At 43.2% G+C, this 24,659-nt stretch overlaps 1 protein-coding gene across 7 annotated transcripts in view; it reads right to left on the bottom strand.

The window, feature by feature from the left end:
- The window catches only part of CHD6 (chromodomain helicase DNA binding protein 6), a 178,082-nt gene that overhangs the window by 137,306 nt on the left and 16,117 nt on the right, over positions 1–24,659 (bottom strand). For 4 of the 7 annotated variants that reach the window (XM_066387784.1, XM_066387780.1, XM_066387781.1 and 1 more), the window contains one exon: positions 4,038–4,102. The exons of 2 other annotated variants lie outside the window; for them this stretch is intronic. The gene's annotated coding sequence lies outside the window, so the exon portion shown is untranslated. Of the gene's footprint in view, positions 1–4,037; positions 4,103–5,669; positions 5,734–24,659 lie in introns of all 7 variants that reach the window. One more of the 7 variants, XM_066387783.1, reaches the window with a different exon arrangement.

Genomic DNA, 24,659 nt, shown 5'->3' with positions numbered 1-24,659 from the left:
ATCCCTTCAGGACTGTCCTGTTAAATTTTACCACTGGCACAAACCTGCTTGAAGCTTCAGACACAGACCAAGAGACAACTAGATAAACCATCTCATTCAGCTCCCGACCTAAGGAGGATAGACTAGCTCTTAACCCTATCGATGATATCTAACTGTTCAAACCATCAGATTGTTACAACAGAACAATCTGTTCTGAGACTGTTCTTAAGAATCCAGTCATTTCCTTACCCACACAGATTAACCTCTTATTGGAACAGGACAAAACAGCATAATTCAAATAAAAAACATAGAGAAACAGAGATTTTTTTTTTAATGAAAGAACATGACCACTCAAATTATTCCATGCTCCCATCTGAGCTGATATTTGGTGGAAGTAATAAATTCACTTGCTAAAATAAATACAGATTGATGGGAAGAGAGAAAAAGAATTGCATATTTAATAGTTTGTTAAAATATGAGACACATTACCTCAATTTAAAAAAATCACTTAGCAAAGAGACAGCAGAGATAAACGGGACAAGATTATCTACAATGCCTCCTGACTCCTCGTTCTGTAACAGAGATGCGTGGCTGCTATTTATCATGATTTGGAGAACTTAAAAATTTATTTTATGGTCCCAGATACTAGCTATATGGCTTTTTGCTCCAAAAAGAATCTGAAATTATGTAGCTAAGATCTGGGTGGCCGTTTAGAGAGCAAGCTACTTGGCTTTCCAGGCAGAAGGGGTGCTCAGGACAGTCACAGTCTGTGCCTCTGTGAGTAAATCTGTGACCTCAAGCTGTCTGCTCGGCTTCCTTTTGCCCTTTCCATCTATTCTGTGCTCCTAAGTCCCTCTATTCCAGACATTACCAGATTCTGGGCTGTTTCTGCCTCTAAGGTCAAGTTAAGAGAGTCAAGAGGTTTTAGAATAAGAAGGACTTCCCTAGGGAAACCCCCACACTTGCTCCTCTGTGTGGACATACTATGTTTGTAGGTGTCTGTCTCTACATACAGACACACACGGCAAACAGAATGTATATAAATGTAGATTATTTGCATAAAACATAAACAGATTATCCTCCAGGGCTAGTAGGACAGTGCACTTGAGGTATTTTTCTAGTAACAGAGAGACTATATAATCCACTGTTCTGCTAAGAGCACAAATTCTGCAATCAAATGAAGTCCAAATCCTAGCGCTAGCTATTTTTAGCTGTGTGATCAGGGCAAACCACTTAATCTCTCTACTTCAGTTTCCTCCTCTGTAAAACAGGAATAATAATTATGTGAGGATTAAATAAATTAGTACATGCAAATTACAAAGTACAGTGTCTGGCATATAGAAGCACTACATAAAGTCAAATATTACTACTGACATTTATACAGTAGTCATCTAGGTAGGATTACAGGCAAAATATGTGATCAGCAGTGAGAATAATGACCTACATGGATTCAAGTGACCTATATGCATTCATGATCCCTAACCCCCAACCAAAGTAACCTTAGAACTTCATAAACCTTGGAGCAAGCCCCAACATAGACAAAAATATTTCAAACCTGTTATCATAAAACCTGCTAAAGACAACTCATTCAAAAACAAATAGAGGGGCATTTAATTTAGCTAAACACACAATTTTTAAACATTCTTTTCTACATGAAACTTCTTTTACTAGATATAATCAGAGAAAAAAATACTTTGCATAAATAAATTTTCCACACACCTCAGAGTTTACATGCCCTTTTTTTTTTTATAAAAAGTTCTTAACAATTTTCATTTCATTTTTTACAGTCTTCTTAAAATTCAACATAGTGAAATAAATGATTCAGGCAACTACCATCAGTGAATGTTAAATTAAGAGTACAGTATTAGAGGAAAGGTAGACCTGGAAATCCACAGGTTGTCAGATACCACCCCATGGATTCTGTTGGTCAAATAGGGGAAGCAACTTGACAACAAAGGGCTATATCAAAATGAGCCCTCTAATCATTCTTAGTATACATAGTGGGTTAATCAGAGATTATTGTGTTCTAATGTAAATAGGAAGTATAATATAACACCAATGAGAAATAAAAAATATGAATGATTAAAAAAATAGTTAACCCTCTAACTACTTGTTTACAAGTAATATGGAAAAAGAGTAACATGTCATACAACACAAGAATACAACCAGCAAAATCTATAATGTGGGAAAGGGGGCTGACCTAGTTTCTTCAACAAATAGATAGCATAATCAAAATAATAATAATAAGATGGTGAATTACCATAGATTAAGCCCATACCTGATAGATATGCACACTAAAATATAGGGGAAATAATAGGTTGTCTGGGACTTTCTTTAAAATACTCTAGATCAAAAAGAACACAACGGGGGATACACAAAACAAGAATGTTATATGGATTCGCTATCATCCTCTCTACTCTTGTGTATGTTTAAAATCTTCAATAATAAAAAAATCTTTTTAAGGTTAAGGAAAGAACAGACAGGAATTCATGGCCACCATCCATGAGGCATGAAAAACAGCAGAAACCTGTATTTAAAAAAAACACACCACCAAAAAAGCTGACATTAGTGGGCCCTTAAAGACTATATGTGAGATACTTCAGACAGATTTCTTTTATCAGCAGAAACTCTCCCTACAACATCCCTGTAGAGCTGTGCTTTCCACAAGGCCAAGGTCTATTACAAAGGTGTAAACTAGATGGCATGATACTAAACTGAACTCTCCCTACCCTCTTTACCCTGAGAAAAGTTATTCAAGAAAACTAACTACCAAAACATGTTTTTAAATGGGGTGTTTATAGTCCTAAGTCTTTAGCAATCTGTCTCTATATCTTTCCATTTCTCCAATATTCATATCAGTAAATATTTTTAGGTCCTGGCCAGTTGGCTCAGTGGCAGAGCATCGGCCCAGCATGTGGATGTCCCAGGTTTGATTCCTGGTCAGGACACACAGAGGAAACACCCATCTGCTTCTCCACCCCTTCCCCTCTCGTTTCTCTCTCTCTCTCTCTTGCCCCCCTGCATCCATGGCTCAATGGAGTGAGTTGGCCCCAGGAGCTGAGGATAGCTCCATGGTCTCTACCTCAGGTGCTAGGAAGAGCTTGGTTACTGAGCAACAGAGCGCCACCCCAAATTGGCAGAGCATTGCCCCCTAGTGGGCCTGCTGGATAGATCCCAGTCAGGGTTAATGCAGGAGTCTTTCTTCCTCCCCTCCTCTCACTGAATAAAAATCAATCAATCAATCAATCAATCAATAAATGTTTTTATACAAGTTCAAAAAATAACCTTTAGCACAATAAAAAAATGTGACTTAAAAAAGTTTATTTAAACTTCCCTTCTTCTAATCCTACTCCATTCCTATGGCTCCTAACATAACTCATGCTATGCTATTATCATCTCATATGCTATTATCATCTCAAAACATTAACTGATTATACCACAGATTTATAGATCAAATATATCACCTGTTTCTTTCCAAAATTTAAAAAACAGGAATAATTATCCTTGTCCTACATATAATTGAAGTGTACTGCATTTATAGAAGAGGGTACTGTTCAAATGTCATAACCACTCATCTAACAAAGAGCCGGGGGGGGGGGGGGGGCTCAGTAAAACAGACACCACGGCCATGCAAGGAATAATTCTCTTTGGTCTGTAACTGTGTTTTGTACCCCTTCTAGTTAGGGAAGAAAAACAGTGGATCCAGAATATTGCACCTTAGAAGTCTTTTTTTCTTTTTATAAATTTTTAAATCAAGTATTTATTGATTTTTTTTCCCTAAAATACTATACATCTAAAGAAACTCCTGAATGCACCTTAGAAGTCTTAACACTATTTTCCCAACAGCTGCCTGCCAAATATTTTTAATAAGTGTTATCAGACTATTGTCATCTTTCCATGATTCCCTCTGGGCTTATATATCTTTGAACAAGACTTGGTGAATTTGGTGGTAATAAAAGTAGAGACACTATAAAAACAAACAATAACAAATAATGCCTAAAGGTAAGAATGAATATAGTTTTAACATATAATTGAAAAAGAACTGTAAGATTAAGTACCTTTGGTCCTAGGGAAATCTACTTCTGTACTGATCTTAGTCCCCTGGGAATAGGGCACATTGTTCCTAGGGTAAGAGAGAAGGTACAACGTTATATTACTGTTAGCAAGATAGAAATTAATTAGCTCTGATCCCCTTCTGCTGTTAATATTCTGAGCACAGGTTACTTCCTTAATTAATACAGAAGTAGTTACATTTATCCACACTGAGATAAAGTTTTAAGATATTAAAATTTTTCCTACTGAAAGAACTTAGCTTCTAAAAACTCACTGGATTTGCCTTTCTAACATGCACTGTTTATAATAAACTGGAATGTAGCAACTAACATGTATTACACTGTTTTCCTTAATCATCAAAATAATCTCATGTGGCTCATACTATTATTATTCCCATTGTATAGATAAAGCAAGGAAAGCACAAGGATGTTAAGTAAATTGCCAAAAAAAAAAGTAGCTGGTAAGTAATGGAATAATATCACCATCGTCAGTGCTCAAAGTGTTTTAGGTATAAACAGAAAAAGTAAAGCTATTGGTAACTTATTCCAAAATCCATTACATATCGTTAAACTTCATGAAGAAATACTTGCCAAGCATCTACTGTATACTCACATTGTACTAGTAACTATTAGCAGATACTAGAAAATCAGAAAACAGCTATTCCCTCTCAAAATCTTACTGTCAAGAAGGGAAACAAAATGTACATAAAAAAACTAGTAGAGAAAATGAGTGTATTCCCTGTGTAAGAGCTATCTCTTCACAAATTCATCCACGGCCAGTGCTCACTTCTTACCCCAGTGCATTTTTTAGATACCTCACAGTTGTTTATGGAAAAATAAGAGACAATCTTCCCACTAACTGGCAGGGGCACAGTGTGTATTTCCAGCTAAGGAATATAAGCCATTCAATTATCTCAATTCAATTCTAACCGGAAAAAGACATATCTAAAATGTAGTTAAAAGACCACAGAGATCCAAATATGACACTCTACCTACTTTTAAGAAATCATGGCTAGTCAAGAAAAGACAAACACACCTGTGAACAAATGTCATTTGGTGTGAAAGAGAACTAATGAAGAGCTCTAGATACAGCAGGAACAGAAATAAAGGAGGAAGGAACTACAGGAGAAGTCATGATAAAGTGACTTCTAGAAGGGGTACATAAAAAAACAAGATATAGAAATGTGAAATTTTATAACTGAGTACAGCAAAATTATAGTCCTATACTCTATATGCACAAACATAACAACAACTTCCCTCCTCCAACCTACCCCTAAAGTAACAGTAGTCTCAACATCAGTATTAAATGACTATCTCAAATCTCTACTGTTCTACAATAATGTCCAGCAGTTGATCAAAAATTACAAGACATACAAAAAAAAGCAAAGAGGTGGAGGGCGTTGTGACAAAGCAATGAAGAGAACCAAACTGAGAGATGACTCATGCTGTGTGGCTATTAGTTAAGAGACTTTAAAGTAACAATGATTAGTATGTTAAAGAATTTAGTAGACAACATGCATATAAAGAGGTGGTAAATTTCAACGGAAAGATAAAATATGTACTAAAGAGTCAAACAGAAATGTTCTCTTTTTTTTAAGGTATTAGAGATTTTTATAAAAATTCCTTCAATGGGCTCACCAGAACACTCAACATAATCAGTGAAGGAATCAATGAACTGGAAGAGTCAACAGAAATTACCCAACTGAAACATAAAGAGAGAAAAAAAGGTGAGGGTAAGGGGGAGACAACAGAAAGAACAATGAAGAGTTGTAGAATATGATTAAATGATATCATATACATGTAACTGGAGTCCCAGAAAGAGAAGGGAACAAGGTAGGAAAAAATAGTTGAGCCTGACCTGGCTGTGGCGCAGTGGATAGAGCGTCGGACTGGGATGCTAAGGACCCAGGTTCGAGACCCCGAGGTCGCCAGTTTGAGCGTGGGCTCATCTGGTTTGAGCAGAGCTCACCAGCTTGGACCCAAGGTCGCTGGCTTGAGCAAGGGGTTACTCGGTCTGCTGAAGGCCCAAAGTCAAGGCACATATGGGAAAGCAATCAATGAACAACTAAGGTGTCACAACGAAAAACTGATGATTGATGCTTCTCATCTCTCTCCGTTCCTGTCTGTCAGTCCCTATCTATCCCTCTCTCTGACTCTCTCTGTCTCTATTAAAAAAATAATAATTTTTTTTTGAAGAAAAAGTGACTGAGAACTTTCCAAAACTAAAGTCTTCAAACTGTAGATCCAAGAAGCTCAGAGAATGCTACAGAATATAAACAAATAAATACAATAAAAAACATACACGTAGACACTAAATTTTAGCAGGGGTCCTCAAACTACAGCCCACGGGCTGCATGCGGCCCCGAGGCCGTTTATCTGCCCCCCCCCCTTGCACTTCCGGAAGAGGCACCTCTTTCATTGGTGGTCAGTGAGATGCATCCTGTGCTCCTGGAGTACTGTATGTGGCGGTGTAGCTCACGTACAGTACTACTTCTGGTGATGTGGGATGCAGGCGTCAGGACTCTGGAAGCGCGTCATATCACTTGTTACGGCTAGCAGTGACAAATATGAAACCGGACATTGACCATCTCATTAGCCAAAAGCAGGCCCATAGTTCCCATTGAAATACTGGTCAGTTTGTTGAATTAAATTTACTTGTTCTTTATTTTAAATATTGTATTTGTTCCCGTTTTTGTTTTTTTTTTTACTTTAAAATAAGATATGTGCAGTGTGCATAGGGATTTGTTCATAGTATTTTTTTTTTAATTTTTTTTTTTAATTTTTTTTTTTTGTATTTTTCTGAAGCTAGAAACGGGGAGAGACAGTCAGACAGACTCCCGCATGTGCCCGACCGGGATCCACCCGGCACGCCCACCAGGGGCGACGCTCTGCCCACCAGGGGGGCGATGCTCTGCCCCTCTGGGGCGTCGCTCTGCCGCGACCAGAGCCACTCTAGCGCCTGGGGCAGAGGCCAAGGAGCCATCCCCAGCGCCCGGGCCATCCTTGCTCCAATGGAGCCTCGGCTGCGGGAGGGGAAGAGAGAGACAGAGAGGAAGGGGGGGTGTGGAGAAGCAAATGGGCGCTTCTCCTATGTGCCCTGGCTGGGAATCGAACCCGGGTCCCCCGCACACCAGGCCGACGCTCCACCGCTGAGCCAACCAGCCAGGGCCCATAGTATTTTTTATAGTCTGGCCCTCCAACGGTCTGAGGGACAGTGAACTGGCCCCCTGTGTAAAAAGTTTGGGGACCCCTGCACTAAATAGTTAAGCTGCTAAAACTTAAATATAACCAGAGAAAAAAAGACATTACCTTCTGAGGAAATAAATAAATAAATGAAAATTTCAGCAGAATTTATGTAATCCAAAAGATAATGGAGTGACATCTTTTAAGTACTGAAAAGTGGAGTAGGGAGACTTCAACACCCAGAATTCTATAGTCAGCAAAAATATCTCTCAAAAATGAAGGCAAAATAATGGCTTTTCAGACCAACAAAGGCTGAGGTAATTCAATATCAGCATACCTGTCCTACAAGAAATGGTAAAGAAAATTCTCAAAGTAGAATACATGCATATGATGATACCAGACAAAAAGGAGGATCTACATCAGGGGTCTCAAACTCGCAGCCCGCCCACCAATTTTGTGCGGCCCGCAGACTAATCAAACTTCGTGGATTAGTCTGCGGGCCAGTCTGCGGGCTGCACAAAATTGGTGGGCGGGCCGCATGCGGCCCGCGGGCCCGAGTTTGAGACCCCTGATCTACATAAAGAAGTTAATAGCTTCCAGAAATGATAAAAATGGAATTAAATATAAAAGACCTTTCTTCTATATTTTTAATCATTCTAAAAGATAACTTTCAAAAGCAAGAGTAGTAACGGTGTATTGTCTAGCTTGTAAAATATATAAAAGTAAAATATATTAAAACAGTACCACAAGATGTAAGGGAAAATCTCAGCGGCTCACAACAATAAGCATTTCACTTCCCCTCAGGCACTGGAGCTGGACTGGCCCTGCTTTATGGCCTCACTCTGTGGCCCGCCCCGAAAAGGCTGCAGCTCTCAGGGCTCTTCTCACAGAGATGGCCAAGGCACAGGAGGACAAGCCTACACATACACTGTGTTGTTAGAATCTCATACTGTATGTGAAATGTGAAGTACACTATTACGTGAAGGTAGAATGATGTAAGTACTAACTAAGGCTACCACTAAATTTTTTTTAAAGGCATAACTAGTACACCAATAGTAGAAATAAAAAGGAATTTTTAAAACTCCCAATCTAAAGGGAGAATAAAGAGAGGAAAGGGAGAGCAGACAAAATGTATAAATAGAAAGTAACTAGCAAGATGAGAGATTTAAGTCCAGCTATACCAGTAATTACATTTAATGAAAATTTCCTAAACACCCCAATTAAAAGGCAGATTTTATCACAAAACTCAGTTAATATGTATTCTATAAAAAAATCTACTTTAGGCCTTGGCCGGTTGGCTCAGCGGTAGAGCGTCAGCCCAGTGTATGGAAGTCCCAGGTTCGATTCCCGGCCAGGGCACACAGGAGAAGTGCCCATCTGCTTCTCCACCCTTCCCCCTTTTCTTCCCCCTCTCCTTTCTCTCTGTCTCTCTCTTCCCCTCCCACAGCCAAGGCTCATTGGAGCAAAGTTGGCCCAGGCGCTGAGGATGGCTCCATGGCCTCTGCCTCAAGTGCTAGAATGGCTCCAGTTACAGTAGAGCAATGCCCCAGATGGGCCGAGCATCACCCCCTGGTGGGTATGCCAGGTGGATCCCGGTCGGGCACGTGCGTAGTCTGTCTGCCTGCCTCCCCCTGCTTCTCACTTCAGAAAAAAAAAATTTACTTTAGCCTGACCAGGTAGTAGCACAGTGGATCGAGTGTCAACATGGATGCTGAGGACCCAAGTTTAAAACCTCAAGGTCGCTGGCTTGAGCATGGGCTCCTCTGACTTGAGCGTGGGCTCACCAGCTTGATCCCCAAGTCGCTGGCTTGAGCAAGGGTCACTGGCTCAGCTGAAGTCAACACTCAAGAATCAATTAATGTAATTCAACAGACTAAGGGAAAAGCCCCATATGATCATCTCAATAGATACACAAAAAGTACCTAATAAACTCCAAGGTCTATTTATGAAAAACAAACAAACAAACAAAAAAACCTCTGAGCAAACTAGGAATAAAAGAAAACTTCCTCAACCTGATAAAAGGCACTGACAACAAATACATTAACTACATACATATAGTTAATATATATATAAATGGAGTGAATTATTTTCCCCTAAACTCAGGGAAACATCACATCTATTCAACATCACACTGGGGTCCTAACTGGTGCAATAGAAGGCATACAAGTTAAACTGGAAGAAATAAAATTGTCTTTATTTGACCTAACTATCAATGTAGAAAATCCCATGAATTCAAAAAAAGAGCTTCTAGTAGCAGTAAATTATTTTAATAAGGTCATAGGATATAAGATTAATATACAAAAGTGAATTATATTTCTATATACTAGCAAGGAACAACTATAAACATGTTTAAAACACATCATTTACAACAGTACCCCAATATATGAAATATTTATAGATAAACTGAAATTAAGCACAACCTTATAATTGATATAAACCTGTTTTAACTTAACCAGTCTCCTCCTCTGTACAGAAAAGCCATGGAAAAGCCTCCATAGTCTAAAACTTCAGAGGAATGTTTTGCATGAGTAAGCTTTCCCTTCAGTAGATGGTCCCTCTCTCACACTTTCCCTTAGAAGAGATTCATCCTGAGAATTCATGCTGTGACGGCATCTTGGAACTAGGAAACTGAAAAATGGAAGGCAGCTCCAGAAAATTAAAAGCTTGCAAGAGCCAAGTTAAAAGCTTCTCTTCTGGTGAACTGATGAATCCAGAAACTGACAAGCTTTAATACTAAAATCCCCAGATGAAACACAATACTGCGTAAAAGACCTGTCTTATCATTAAGCCTTCCACACATTCAGTCTCCAAGAGTAAAGCTGCTCACTGCACCCACGTATTTCAAGATAAGTCATTCCTCCCAAACACTCCCAGACATCTAACTGGACCACAAGTGGATCCCTAATCCAACGGCAGCCAATGCCTAAAATCATGCCAAGTACTGAGGACAAGACATATCTGGGGTGGGAAAAAACCAAAAAACCTTGCTGGGCAAAATCAATTTTGTCAGAAATCTGAAATGGAAAGTTCTGATAAAACAAGGCATAAAGCAACAGGAGTAGAAGCTGAAAAGTCATGAGGCTGAGAGAGCCTGAGGAGCTACATGGGGCCTTGGACATGGAAAAGTTAACAGAGAACAGATATATGTAAGCAGGTAGAAGCTATAGAGGAGAGTAATACCTAGGATAAGGAAGCTAGTGGGTGAGAAGAGAAGGGTGGGGCAGACCCACTGGGCACCAGGTAAATGGCAGAATACTAGAAAGGCCATCCAAGAAGGGCTACTACTACTAAAGGCTGGAGCTGCCCTGGATCCAGGAGAATGACTCTTAGTTCTCTACTGCCACAGTAATACTACACAACAACAAACCACAAAATCTCAGTGGCTCACAACAATAAGCATTTAACTTCCCCTCAGGCATCGGAGCTGGACTGGCCCTGCTTTATGGCCTCACTCTGTGGCCCACCCTGAAAAGGCTGCAGCTACTCAGGACTCTTAACAAGCTACCACAAAAAAGTGAAGAGAGTCAAATCTAAAAGTAGAGTAGAACAAAATGGTAGAAAAAGTGAATAGAGTCAAATCTAAAAGTAGAATAGAACAAAATGGTAGAAAACAATCAAAACAGAGATGGCAAAGGCACAGGAGAGACAAGCCTATCGGCACAAGCATACTGCAAACTTTTCATCATGTCCAGTAACAAACACTCTAGGGGGCCAAAGCGAGTCATACGGCCAAACCCAAAATCAAAGGGTAGGGACATACTTCCATCTATCATGAGTTTACGGCCAGGGAATGACCGTGAAATACTACTATAGGAGAGTCAAGAATCAGGACCAGCCTGACCAGGTGGTGGCACAGTGGACAGAGCATTGGACTGGGATACGGAGGACCAGAGTTCAAGACTCCGAGGTTGCCAGCTTGAGTGCGGGCTCATCTGGCTTGAGCAAAAAGCTCACCAGCTTGGACCCAAGGTCGCTGGCTCGAGCAAGGGGTTACTCGGTCTGCTGAAGGCCCGTGGTCAAGGCACATATGAGAAAGCAATCAATGAACAACTAAGGTGTCACAACGAGAAACTGATGATTGATGCTTCTCATCTTTCTCCATTCTTGTCTGTCCCTATCTATCCCTCTCTCTGACTCTCTCTGTCCTTGTAAAAAAAAAAAAAAAAAAAAAAAAAAAAAAGAATCAGGGCCAACAACTCAACCTTCTACACCACTTTTCTAAACTAACTTAGCTTAAATTTCTGTTTCTTGCAACTCAAAGAATCAAACTGGCCTGACCAGGCGGTGGCGCAGTGGATAGTGTCAACCTAGCATGCTGAGGACCCAGGTTTGAAAACCCAAGGTTGCCAGCTTGAGTGCAGGCTCACTAGCTTGAGCGTGGGATCATAGACATGACCCCATGGTCGCTGGCTTGAACCCAAAGGTCACTGGCTTGAAGACCAAGGTCACTGACTTGAGCCCAAGGTCGCTGCCTTGAGCAAAGGAGTCACTGGCTCAGTTGAAAGGCCCTGATCAAGGTACATATAATAAAGCAAATCTATGAACAACTTAAGGTGCTGCAACTCTGAGTTGATGCTTCTCATCTCTCTCCCTGCTTGTCTGTCTACCCCGTTCTCTCTACTGCTTAAAAAAAAAAAAAAAAAAAAAAGAATCAAACTAAAACACAGGATTAGAAAATTCCTTAGGAGCAAGGGGACACTACACTGGGAGCTTCCACTCCCCAATGCAATGCTACCTATGTATCCCATCTCTCCCTTTTCCCCTTAAGAGGTAGAATACCATCTGAATTACTTTGTTGAAATACTTCTAATTAAAAAAGAGGAAAAATTAAGAAAGTCAGGAGACATGTTTTAAAAATATGGCAGCAGCTGCCCAAGAATTTCCACAGATGGAAGGTGCTAATAAAACATCAGATCAGGCCTGACCTGTGGTGGTGCAGTGGATAAAACACCAGCCTAGGATGCTGAGGTTGCTGGTTCAAACCCTGGGCTTGCCTGGTCAAGGCACATATGGAAGTTGATGCTTCCTGCTCCTCCCCCTCCCTTCTCTCTCTCTCTTTCTCTCTCCTCTCTAAAATAAATAAATCTTTAAAAAAAAAATCAGATCAGCCTGACAGGTGGTGGTATAGTGGATAGAACATTGACCCAGAACACTAAGGATACCTGTTCAAAACCCCGAGGTTGTCAGCTAGAACATGGGCTTGTTGGCTTGAGCAATGCATGTTGACACAACCCCAAAGGTCTCCAGATTGAGCCCAAAGGTCGCTGGCATGAAAAGCCCAAGGTCACTAGCTCAGCTTGAGCCCTAGGTCTGATCCCTGGTCAAGGCATGTACAAGAGGCAATAAATGCACAACTAAAGCGAAGCAACTATGAGTTGATGCTTCTCACTCTCTCTCCCTTCCTCTCTCTCTCTTTCTAAAAAAAACACACACACACACACACACCAGACAACTCTAACACAGAATTTCTGATTAGTCCACTGCTGGTCCAAAGGTCATAGGTTCCTATAGCCAAGGCTTTTGAGTTCTGTCAGCATATATATGGTTAAAAACCACTTTTCTAGAATAGTATTATCTACCTAGTTTATAAAAAAGAAAAAATTAACAAGTTACCACAAAAAAGTGAATAGAGTCAAATCTAAAAGTGGAGTAGAACAAAATGGTAGAAAACAGAATCAAAACAAAATAGAAAACCTTGGAAAGTTACAACATTCAATTTGCTGGAGGTATAAGAAATACTGTTTCCTGTCTTAAACAGAGAGAATTTTGAAACTGACAGTTGTTTCTTCAAAAAGTTAAGTAAAATTCTGGATACACTTTTGAACTGTGACCCATTTCAAACAATGAACTTACTTCTTGTTATAAGATTTAGCGATGACTCAGTAATATCTGTTAAAAAAAAAAACCTCATTCCTCAGCAAAGAGCCAAGCAAGTCAAAGATAACACAAGTATTATATTAATATAAACAGAAATTAGAGCCACCACACAAGACTACTTTTCACTGTTGTTCAAAGATTTTAAAATGCTTACTTCTGACCCAGGCCATCCTGGCAGAATCAATTCATGGTCAACCAGCCCACAAGAAAGGAACAAAAAGGCAACAGAACTGCATCATCCTTAATATAGATACAACGTGAAAACACTGGGTCTAACCTCTAAGTTTTAAAGTTCTACTTCTGGAAAAGGGTCTTACAGAGACGCCAGGACACACACCATTATGAAAAACACCATTACACTGAAAACTAGAGCTTTCCAGGTTCCTGGTACGTATGTAACAAGTCTCACCTGCTACCACAGAATCCCAATGCAGATGAAACAAAAGCAGCCCCTGAAAAAATCATCCTAACAAGACTTCTGTCTCCAGTGAAACCAGTTTAAGATGTGACTATCTAAAATCACTTCCTTAAAAAGAGACGCCCTTAAAAGAAAGAAAAAGTCCCACCTCCTAGGTGGCCATCGCAACAAAAAATTCAAAATAAAATCCTGCTAGAGAAAAGAGTGTCCTGCCCACACAAAAGAGGAAAATTTGATGTGATCTGATTTAGAAACAGCTCTTTGGTATTCAAATGTTTTGATAAGGAGAATGCCAAGGCTGTTTAACTCTACCCCACTCAAAGAAAAGGGTTAAATGACAAGAGATGGATATGGTTTGTTCAGCACTGGGACAGATTATTAAGAGCTATGAAATTACCTTCCTTGTGATGTCTATCTGGCTTTATTGGTTTAGGTTCTTTTTTTCTTTTCTTTTTTTTTTTTAATGTGAGAGGAGGGGAGATAGTGAGAAAGACTACCGCATGTGGATACTGGCTTAATGGGACATCTCAAGTCATCTCAATTATTGAAGAAAAAAGCCCACATTCCTAATGAGCACCTCTATAGTTTTATCTAACCTCATAAAAGTTTTCCACAACATCAACAGCAAAGCACCGCTGGACGCCTTTCCTTAGCTCTGCAGCAATACCAAAGTTCACTTCCTTTCCTTGCTTTCTCCACAATGATACATTACAACCATTAGCTGAAGTGGTCATCTCCCATGGCTCCAGCCTAAGACCTCACTCAAACTTAGACATCAGTCTTCCTCAAAATTTCTTCCCAAAGTAGCATTTCCTTCATTAGCCTGAAAGCTCCTTCATGGCAGAAACTTGTGCATCTTTGATCCCAGGCTCTTATGAGGCACCTGGTGTATGGTACCTGTAAATGTGCACCGAATAACCGAATGCTACCAAATAATTCATACTAAATTTCAATGCTGTAGTGCATATGTGATTATTCTGAGTCTATTACTAACCATGTGTCTGGTAATCAGTACTCCCTGATAATTTGGATGAATCTCAATTAAAAAGTTGAGTAAAGTAAGCCAGATTAAAAAAAACAACAACATACATGCTGTACAATTCCATTTAAATAAAGTTCAAAAACAAGCAAAGCTAATCTGCAGTGACAGAAGTCAGAATAGTGCCGGGCGGGGCAGGGACTGGAGTATGGGTATTATCCGAGAAGGGGCACGAGCAGGTGGTGGTAACACAGGCAAAAAGTCCACTGAACAGTCTTCTTGAGACTTGGACACTTTACTGAATATATGTTACACTTCAAAAACCAATTTCTATATATGGTCCGACCTAACCTACCCTCCACCCAAAAATGTTTAGTTTTTGCATTTCTTTTTAAATTAAAAAATATATACACTAAAATAGCTCCATTAATGTTTGTGGCTGAATGCCTAAATACCTCTTGAATAACAGTAATTATTTTACTATTTTCATAAGAGAACAAAAGTCTCAGCAAACAATTATAATCAGTCCTAGCCAGACTAGGTAACATCATCATTCCCCCACATAAGCAGAAAATTCACCGCTGTCCCCAATTTGTAGTGTGCCAGAAGGTACTAAATGGGCAGCAATTTTTCCCTCCTAAAACTGGTCCACATAATCCCTAGGTGACCTGCCCTACTGCTGAGACACAGGATCTCAATGGCATTTTAAGAGTCTAAGGGAAGAAAGGGAATTGTACAACTGGAAGCTCTACTACATCAGCAATAACATCAAAAGCAGGGGTCCCCAAACTATGGCCCGCAGGCCGCATGCGGCCCCCTGAGGCCATTTATCTGGCCCCCGCCACACTTCCGGAAGGGGCACCTCTTTCATTGGTGGTCAGTGGTCGCTCACGCACAGTACTACTTCCGGTGATGCGGTACACACGCGTCACGGCTCTGGAAGCACGTCATATCACTTGTTACGACTAGCAGTGACAAATATGGAACTGGACATTGACCATCTCATTAGCCCAAAGCAGGCCCATAGTTCCCATTGAAATACTGGTCAGTTTGTTGATTTAAATTTACTTGTTCTTTATTTTAAATATTGTATTTGTTCCCGTTTTGTTTTTTTACTTTAAAATAAGGTATGTGCAGTGTGCATAGGGATTTGTTCATAGTTTTTTTTATAGTCCAGCCCTCAACAGTCTGAGGGACAGTGAACTGGCCCCCTGTGTAAAAAGTTTGGGGACCCCTGATCAAAAGGAAGCCTCTGTCCATCTTTCTAGCAATTATCACTTAATTATTCTGCAATTGTCTATCTACCTGGCAAACTCCTATTCATCCTTCAAAACCAAATTCAGATGTTAAATCTTTTGGAAAGTTCTTCTGAACCTCCCCACCCTCCTCTACGTTCCTTTTACTAGTCTACATACTTGGTTGCACTGCAACTTAAATATTGGTCATGTCTATTTTGGCACTGTTACACTTCCAGACTGTGATCACATTTCTCAACCCAGCACCAAGTGCATGGCAGGATACTTTGGAGGCATGCAAGTATCTGTTGACCTGACTTGAAATATGACTACCACCAAACAAGCCCTACCATTTAAATGTCCAACTACAGAGTTCTAAAATAAGTGGTATTTCCCAGATAAGGCACAGTCTGTACTCAACAAGAGAGAGTGAAAAAAACTATAAATATTCTCTACGACAATGTTATTTTTAGTATTGTACTCACCAGCCTCTAAGAGTGAACTTCAGAGAGGCAACCTGGAGACGAAATGACTTAAATGAAGATCATGGAATCTGCCAGAGAGGCTACGCTCCTGAAGAGAGGTCTGGTGCAGCAGACATGCTCCCAGAGCAGTGGGTTCACTCACTTCAGGACAGGGTCTCCAAGGTCCTGCACTTACAGTATATGTGAGAACAAGTAACTGTGACCCGGAACAAGTTTCTTCACCTTCCTGTGCCTCAGTTATAGTCTCCTCATCAGTAAAATGGGAGGGGGGTAGGGAGTAATAACAGCCCACAACTTCACACAGTTTTAATGGATTAAATTAGTTAGCATATAGTAGTCAGTTAAATGTTTGCTCTAATTATTCTGCTGCTCTAGGATGGGATGAGGATGCCTGGGTTTTATCTGGTCCTATCATATTCCTGCCCTGCCTGGCACTGGGCTCAAACGTACTCTCTGGGCCTTTCTACCACCCGCTTCCGTTCTTACATGGCTGCTTCCCCCTAGCTATATGTAGGGCCTCCCTCTCACCATGAATACCCCGCAGCAAAGCACAGCTACACCTTATTTTTTAGACCCTTTTCTCTTCTATTTTCCTAATGAAAACTTGTTTCCTATTTCATTTCCTCAGTGTTCTATCCCTTTAAGAGATTGACAGTAAATTTAAAAAAAAAGAGAGATTAATGATACAGTAAATTAATCAGATACATAGATCTATATAGTCACTCTCTCAAATATTCTAAAGGATAAACCCAGTTAAGTAACAAGGATTTCAAGAATTTCAGGCTCTACTCTCTAATATTAAATCAATCTTTCCTCCCTCCACTCCCCTCTAATCTCTTTCTTTCTTATTTCAACAGGAAGAGGGGTGCTGGCACCACGACTCACAGAATGAAGATGCCCATGTCACCCTCCTGGAAGGCCAGCCCCCTGGTTGCCACCAGAGCAGTTACACTTGTGGGCTTGAAAACTCACTGCAGACCTCCACTGCCATGAGCTCTCCAGCCTTCACCCTGTACCAAGGAGGAAAACTGCCTGTTTGGTCAATTTTAAGTATATTTATTGAAACAATGTACAATGACTATAATGAGCACAATGGTTCAAGGTTAGAATTCTGCCTCTCAGGTGGACAGTGGGTAGTCTCTAGATCAGCTACTCCTAGGCACTGCTCTTCTTGCTGGCTGTCATGCTTTTGTAAATCAATCATGACAAGCAATTCTTTTTAAATTAAAAATATATATACACTAAAACAACAGGTGAATTTTACAGTATGTAAATTAACTTAATAGCTGTTTTTAAAAGAATCAGAATAAAAGCAGAGTACGTTACAAGTACAATAGAAGAATAAATATTGAATATCAAAATGTTTGTATTACATACTTATGTATACTAGGCACAATATAGCACTGTTATTACTGTGAGTTGTGGTCACAACAAGATTAGCAAACTCTAGCTTCTGCAGTCAGATAAGAGCCGAAGGCAAATTGTTTGTGGGTAGGAGAGATAGCAAGCAGACGCTGGCCTGCCTTGTCTCTAGGTTAAAGCATGCATTCTCAATGGGGCAATATCTCCCCAAGGAGACAAAACTTAGTTCTTGGGGGTTAAAATATCTTACTTCTTTATGTATTTATATTAAGCAGACATACACACATAAACAGATACACTATATATGTGGTATTAAAATTTTATGAGTAGAAAGGCAATAATGCTAAAAAAAATAGTCTAAAAGGGCTCCTTAGGCAACAATAATGAAAAAAAGTTGAGAAACACTGGGTTATGGAGGCTTCCAGTCAAGATGGCGGCACAGGTAAATGCAGTACTTTATACCCTCTCACAACCACATCAAAATGAAAACTAAACTACAGAACCGTCATTCAGAACTGCCTGGAATCTGGCTGAATGGAAGTCCTACAACTAGAGAATTAAAGGAACCCCAAGACTGGTAGGAGGGGCAGAGACACTGAACAGGCTCATCTCACACCCAGATGTGTCAGATAAAAATTGGGAGGGATATCGTGGCTGTGGAGGTATCCCCCGATGAGCAAGGGGTTCCAGACCCACACCAGGACCCCGACCCCAGGGTTCCCATGCCAGGAAGAGGAGTCCCCATAACTCCAGCCTGTAAAAACCAGCGGGGACTGAGGCTGCGTGAGACTGAGGACTGTGGGAGTCCCAGGCAGCTCTCCTTAAAGGGCATTCGCACAAACTTACTCAGAGGCCCTCTGAGCTCCAGCACTAAGGCGGCAGCGTGAAAGGACCCAGGGACATAGAGGGAGGAACCAGACTGTCAGGCATCAAGGGAAGAGCTAGGGAGCAGTTTTCTCCCAGACGAAAAGTGTTGACAGGGGCCAGTGCTCCTCTTCTGAGACACACCCCCCCAGAGCGCACAGGAGGGCGCCATAACTGAGTCTCCACCAACCTGGCTCACACAGTTTGCCCCACCCAGGTGATTCTCTGAGACTCCACCCCACCCCACCCAACTTGCAGACCCACCCAAGCCATTTTCAGTGACTTTTTCGTACAAAGGACTGTCCTGGTTCATGCTTTGGACTTCCTAAATCTCTCAAACAAACAGCATCTGGCCTCTGCACACACCTTGCTAAGTGGTCCCAGCCTGGCACTAGCAGCAACAAGCCTTGGTTGACAGCTTGGCCTCTCCTGGGCACCTCCAAGCCCAGCACAAGTAGCGGCCATCTGCACATTGCTCTGTAGTTTGTGCTGGGTTGTCCCAGGCAGGGCACGGGCAGTGGCTGATCTTGAACCTTCTGAGAGATCCCAAAGCCAGTGTACCTGGTGGTCAGCTTCGGGCCACATCAGATTGCAACCCTACCACCTCCACCAGTGACACACTCAAGGAGCTGGCTCGGTGAGCACCAATGCCCTGCTGCTCTGTAGAGCAGCGCCTCTGCTCCAGTTGCAGCGAGTCACCAAGGCTGATCAGCCTGGGCTGGGGGGTCAATCCCTCCCCATGAGGCAAACAGCAAACAAGGGTTGACAACAGCAGGACGGTGCACATAGCCCACACAGGAGTGCACCCAGAGGGTCTATCTGGCAGGCCTGCGGAGGCTGTGTTATTGGGCCCTACAAGGTAGCTATTCTACCAAGGCTTGGAGGTGTAGCAGCTCCGCCTCACACACAGAAACAAACACAGGGAAACAGCCCAAAAGCAGAGACAAAGGCACATGTCCCAGGTTAAAGAACAGGAGAAATCCCCAGAAAAAGAACTAAACAGAATGGAGGCAAGCAAACTACTAGATACAGAGTTCAAAATAAAGGTTATAAGGATGCTCAAGGAACCTAGTGAGAACTTCGACAAAGAAATAATAAGCATAAAAAAGGACCAGCAAATAAGCATAATAAAGGATACACTAACTGAAATGAAGAATAATTTACAGGGAATCAACAGTAGAGTACATCAAGCTGAGAATTATATCAGCACTTTGGAATATAAGGAAGCAAAAAACACCACCCAATCAGAACAGCAAAAAGAAGAAAGAATCCAAAAGAATGAAGATAGTATAAGGAGCCTCCTGGACCACTTCAAGTGTACCAATACATCCTGGAGGTGCCGGAAGAACGAGAGAGAGAGCAAGAAATTGAAAACCTATTTGAAAAAAATGACAGAAGGCTTCCCTAATCTGGTGAAGGAAATAGACAAGCCCAGGAAACAGAGAGGCCCAAACAAGATGAACCCGAAGAGGCCCACACCAAGACACATCACAATTAAAATGCGAAACGTTAAAGACAAAGAGAGAATCCTGAAAGCAGCAAGAGAAAAGCAGTTAGTTACCTACAAGGGAGCTCCCATTAGACTGTCAGCTGATTTCTAACAGAAGCTTTGCAGGCCAGAGGGAGTGGCAAGGAATACTCAAAGTGATGAAAAGCCAGGATGTACAACCAAGATTTACTCTAACAGCAAAGCTGTCATTTAGAATCAAGGGACATACAAAGCGCTTCCCAGACAAGAAAAAGCTAAAGGAATTCATCACCACCAAACCAGTATTACATGAAATGTTAAAGGGTCTTCTTTAAGAAGAAAAAGAAAAAATAAGGATCAAAGTATGAAAAACAAAATGTCAATAAGCACAGAAAAAGAAGAAAAAAAAAACCCTGGGTTAAAAGAACTCGCTTCATGAAGCCAAACTTCCAAAGACTCCATATTTAGCCAGCAATGGTGTTGTAAGCAAAGACTTGAGTTAACCGTGGCGGGAGGTGAGGGAGGGCAAGGCTGGAAAGGGACATGAACCTAGTGTTCCTAGTCCACCATCTCATTCTCACTCCCACACAGTATTCAAACCAGTGCTCAGATTTACACGAAAAGATACCATATGGGGTTAGAAATGAGGGTTTGGAGCACAGAAGAGGGTGGGGATGGAAACAGATTTTTAGACTCATCAAGGGTTGAAACAACAGCAAAGAAGTCATTTGTCAAGAAAAGAGTGTAGCCATGGCTGGTTGGCTCAGCGGTAGAGCGTCGGCCTAGCGTGCGGAGGACCCGGGTTCGATTCCCGGCCAGGGCACACAGGAGAAGCACCCATTTGCTTCTCCACCCCTCTGCCGCGCTTTCCTCTCTGTCTCTCTCTTCCCCTCCCGCAGCCAAGGCTCCATTGGAGCAAAGATGGCTCGGACGCTGGGGATGGCTCTGTGGCCTCTGCCTCAGGCGCTAGAGTGGCTCTGGTCGCAACATGGCGACGCTCAGGATGGGCAGAGCATCGCCCCCTGGTGGGCAGAGCATCGCCCCTGGTGGGTGTGCCGGGTGGATCCCGGTCGGGCGCATGCGGGAGTCTGTCTGACTGTCTCTCCCTGTTTCCAGCTTCAGAAAAAATGAAAAAAAAAAAAAGAAAGAAAGAAAAGAGTGTAAAGTGAGAGGGCTAAGGACCGAAAGAACATGACCACTGGAGAATATTTAAAGGGTTAGGGATGTCCTTAATAGTGTTTTAAAAAATTAAAAGCCATGAACTATAAAAGACCCGGTCATGATGAGTTGTGATCTTCAAGAAAAACCGGTAGAGCGTCGGCCTAGCGTGCGGAGGACCCGGGTTCGATTCCCGGCCAGGGCACATGGGAGAAGCGCCCATTTGCTTCTCCACCCCTCCGCCGCGCTTTCCTCTCTGTCTCTCTCTTCCCCTCCCGCAGCCAAGGCTCCATTGGAGCAAAGATGGCCCGGGCGCTGGGCATGGCTCTGTGGCCTCTGCCTCAGGCGCTAGAGTGGCTCTGGTCGCAATATGGCGACGCCCAGGATGGGCAGAGCATCGCCCCCTGGGGGGGCAGAGCACCGCCCCTGGTGGGCGTGCCGGGTGGATCCCGGTCGGGCGCATGCGGGAGTCTGTCTGACTGTCACTCCCTGTTTCCAGCTTCAGAAAAATGAAAAAGAAAAAAAGAAAAAAAAAAAAAAAAAAAAAAAAAAAAAAAAAAAAGAAAAAGCGGAAGATGACTCCTAACGCTTAAATGTTTCAGGTGACTTAGTCAACTAGAAAAATCTTTTCTCAAAGTCTCTTTAACACTATCACATTTTCTTAATTAAGCACCTGAGCAACCTGAATGGCTCTAATCCAAAAATGGGAAAGGACTCCTGTTCAGGACAAAGCCTCTCCTAGCCTCAGGAAGTTGTGCACAGCAGATCTGGCTTGGGTGCCAGGTGCCACTTTTAGAATTTGGCCTTCGGTCTATAAGAAAGCCAATTCCCAGCCAGTGGTGGGGACATGGAAGGAGCGAGAGAGAGACAAACATCAGTTCGCTGCCCCGCCCATCCATGTATCCATTGGTTGACTTTCTGCATGTGTGATTTGGGGACCAAACCCGCAACCCCAGCACATCAGGAGGATGCTTCAACCAGTCCAGCCAAATGGCCGGGGCAGGATTTTCTATTTACCAGTAATAACAAAAAGGAAAGAAGAAAAAAAAAATGCTCTAAGCATGCAACCATGAGTACCTGAACAAAAGAAAACTGACTTTAATCAAGACAAATATTTATTGAGAACCTATGTACAAATCTCTATGAGGAATTCAAAGTACAGAGACTGAAGCTTGTGCTCATGGGGACCACAGTTTTGCTGGAGAAAACAAACATACGGAATATTAAAAAATAACAATAAGGCCCTGGCCGGTTGGCTCAGCGGTGGAGCGTTGGCCTGGCGTGCGGGGGACCCGGGTTCGATTTCCGGCCAGGGCACATAGGAGAAGCGCCCATTTGCTTCTCCACACCCCCCCCCCCTCCTTCCTCTCTGTCTCTCTCTTCCCCTCCCGCAGCCAAGGCTCCATTGGAGCAAAGATGGCCCGGGCGCCCTGGCCGGTTGGCTCAGCAGTAGAGCGTCGGCCTAGCGTGTGGAGGACCCGGGTTCGATTCCCGGCCAGGGCACACAGAAGAAGCGCCCATTTGCTTCTCCACCCCTCCGCCGCGCTTTCCTCTCTGTCTCTCTCTTCCCCTCCCGCAGCCAAGGCTCCATTGGAGCAAAGATGGCCCGGGTACTGGGGGTGGCTCTGTGGCCTCTGCCCCAGGTGCTAGAGTGGCTCTGGTTGCAACATGGCGATGCCCAGGATGGGCAGGCAGAGCAGAGCCCCTGGTGGGCAGAGTGTCGCCCCATGGTGGGCGTGCCGGGTGGATCCCGGTGGGGCGCATGCGGGAGTCTGTCTGTCTGACTGTCTCTCCCTGTTTCCAGCTTCAGAAAAATGAAAAAAAAAAAAAAAGATGGCCCGGGCGCTTGGGATGGCTCCTTGGCCTCTGCCCCAGGCGCTAGAGTGGCTCTGGTCGCAGCAGAGCAACGCCCCGGAGGGGCAGAGCGTTGCCCCCTGGTGGGCAGAGCATCTGCCCCTGGTGGGCGGGCCGGGTGGATCCCGGTTGGGCGCATGCGGGAGTCTGTCTGACTGTCTGTCCCGTTTCCAGCTTCAGAAAAGTGCAAAAAAAAAACAACAATAATAATGGCTTGCTCCATCTTCCCTTGTCCACACTCCCAATGTCTCAATTTAAAGATTTAAATCCAAGCCAGACTACTGCCAATAGCCTTGGAATTCATTAACCTGTCATCAGGCCTCACTAAACCACTGGTCCTCAAACCTGGGTGCGCACTGGAGTCACCTGAGGGAGTTATCAAAAACCCAATACCTGGGCCTCTCCTCCAGACAATCTGATGTTATTGTGTGCAGCCTGGACACTGGTATTTTTTAAAGCTCTCCAGAAAATTCTAATACCTAGCCAAGTTTGAGCACCACTGTTCTAAACCAACTTCTGCTGGCCAAATGTAGAATACAATCTCCTCTCCTGAGTTAAAACTTGTGATGAGTTGGCCCTGGCTGGTTAGCTCAGTCCATTAGAGAGTCATTCTGAAATGCCAAGGTTGCAGATTCCATCCCCGGTCAGGGCACATACCGGAAGTAACCAATGAATGCACAACTAAGTGGAACAACAAATGAATGCTTTCTTTCTTTCTTTCTCTTTCTTTCTTTCTCTCTCTCTCTTTCTCTCTCTTCCCTCTCTTGCTCTGTCTCTCTAAAATCAATCAATAAATAATTTTTTAAAAATTAAAACACACATACACAAACTTCTGATGACTCCTCACTGTCAAAACAACTCTAAAGCCCTGACCATGATCTTCAAAGGCTGGCAGTGTCTCCTACCTGCTGCTCTGCCCCATCGCCCACCACAGCTCTCCGGCTCTCCACTAGCACTCCCACCTGCTGCTCTGCCCCATCGCCCACCACAGCTCTCCGGCTCTCCACTAGCCCTCCCACCTGCTGCTCTGCCCCATCGCCCACCACAGCTCTCCGGCTCTCCACTAGCACTCCCACCTGCTCCTCTGCCCCATCGCCCAGCACAGCTCTCCGGCTCTCCACCAGCACTCCCACCTGCTCCTCTGCCCTATCGCCCACCACAGCTCTCCGGCTCTCCACTAGCCCTCCCACCTGCTGCTCTGCCCCATCGCCCACCACAGCTCTCCGGCTCTCCACTAGCACTTCCACCTGCTCCTCTGCCCCATCGCCCAGCACAGCTCTCCGGCTCTCCACTAGCCCTCCCACCTGCTGCTCTGCCCCATCGCCCACCACAGCTCTCCGGCTCTCCACTAGCACTCCCACCTGCTCCTCTGCCCCATCGCCCACCACAGCTCTCCAGCTCTCCATTAGCCCTCCCACCTGCTCCTCTGCCCCACTGCCCAGCACAGCTCTCCCGCTCTCCACTAGCACTCCCACCTGCTGCTCTGCCCCATCGCCCACCACAGCTCTCCAGCTCTCCACTAGCCCTCCCACCTGCTCCTCTGCCCCATCGCCCACCACAGCTCTCCGGCTCTCCACTAGCACCCCCACCTGCTGCTCTGCCCCATCGCCCACCACAGCTCTCCGGCTCTCCACTAGCACTCCCGCACCAGGAACTTGCCAGGTGCCTCCATCTGCTCACAGGATACTTCCTATACTTAAAAGACTCTCCTAACTTGGACACCAATCCCAGTCTCTGATTATTAA

This window comes from Saccopteryx leptura, chromosome 5 (assembly GCF_036850995.1).
Source record: "Saccopteryx leptura isolate mSacLep1 chromosome 5, mSacLep1_pri_phased_curated, whole genome shotgun sequence".
In the NCBI taxonomy this organism is placed as follows: Eukaryota; Metazoa; Chordata; class Mammalia; order Chiroptera; family Emballonuridae; genus Saccopteryx; species Saccopteryx leptura.
Note: the sequence above shows the minus strand (reverse complement) of the source record. Positions and strands in the feature narration are given on the sequence as shown.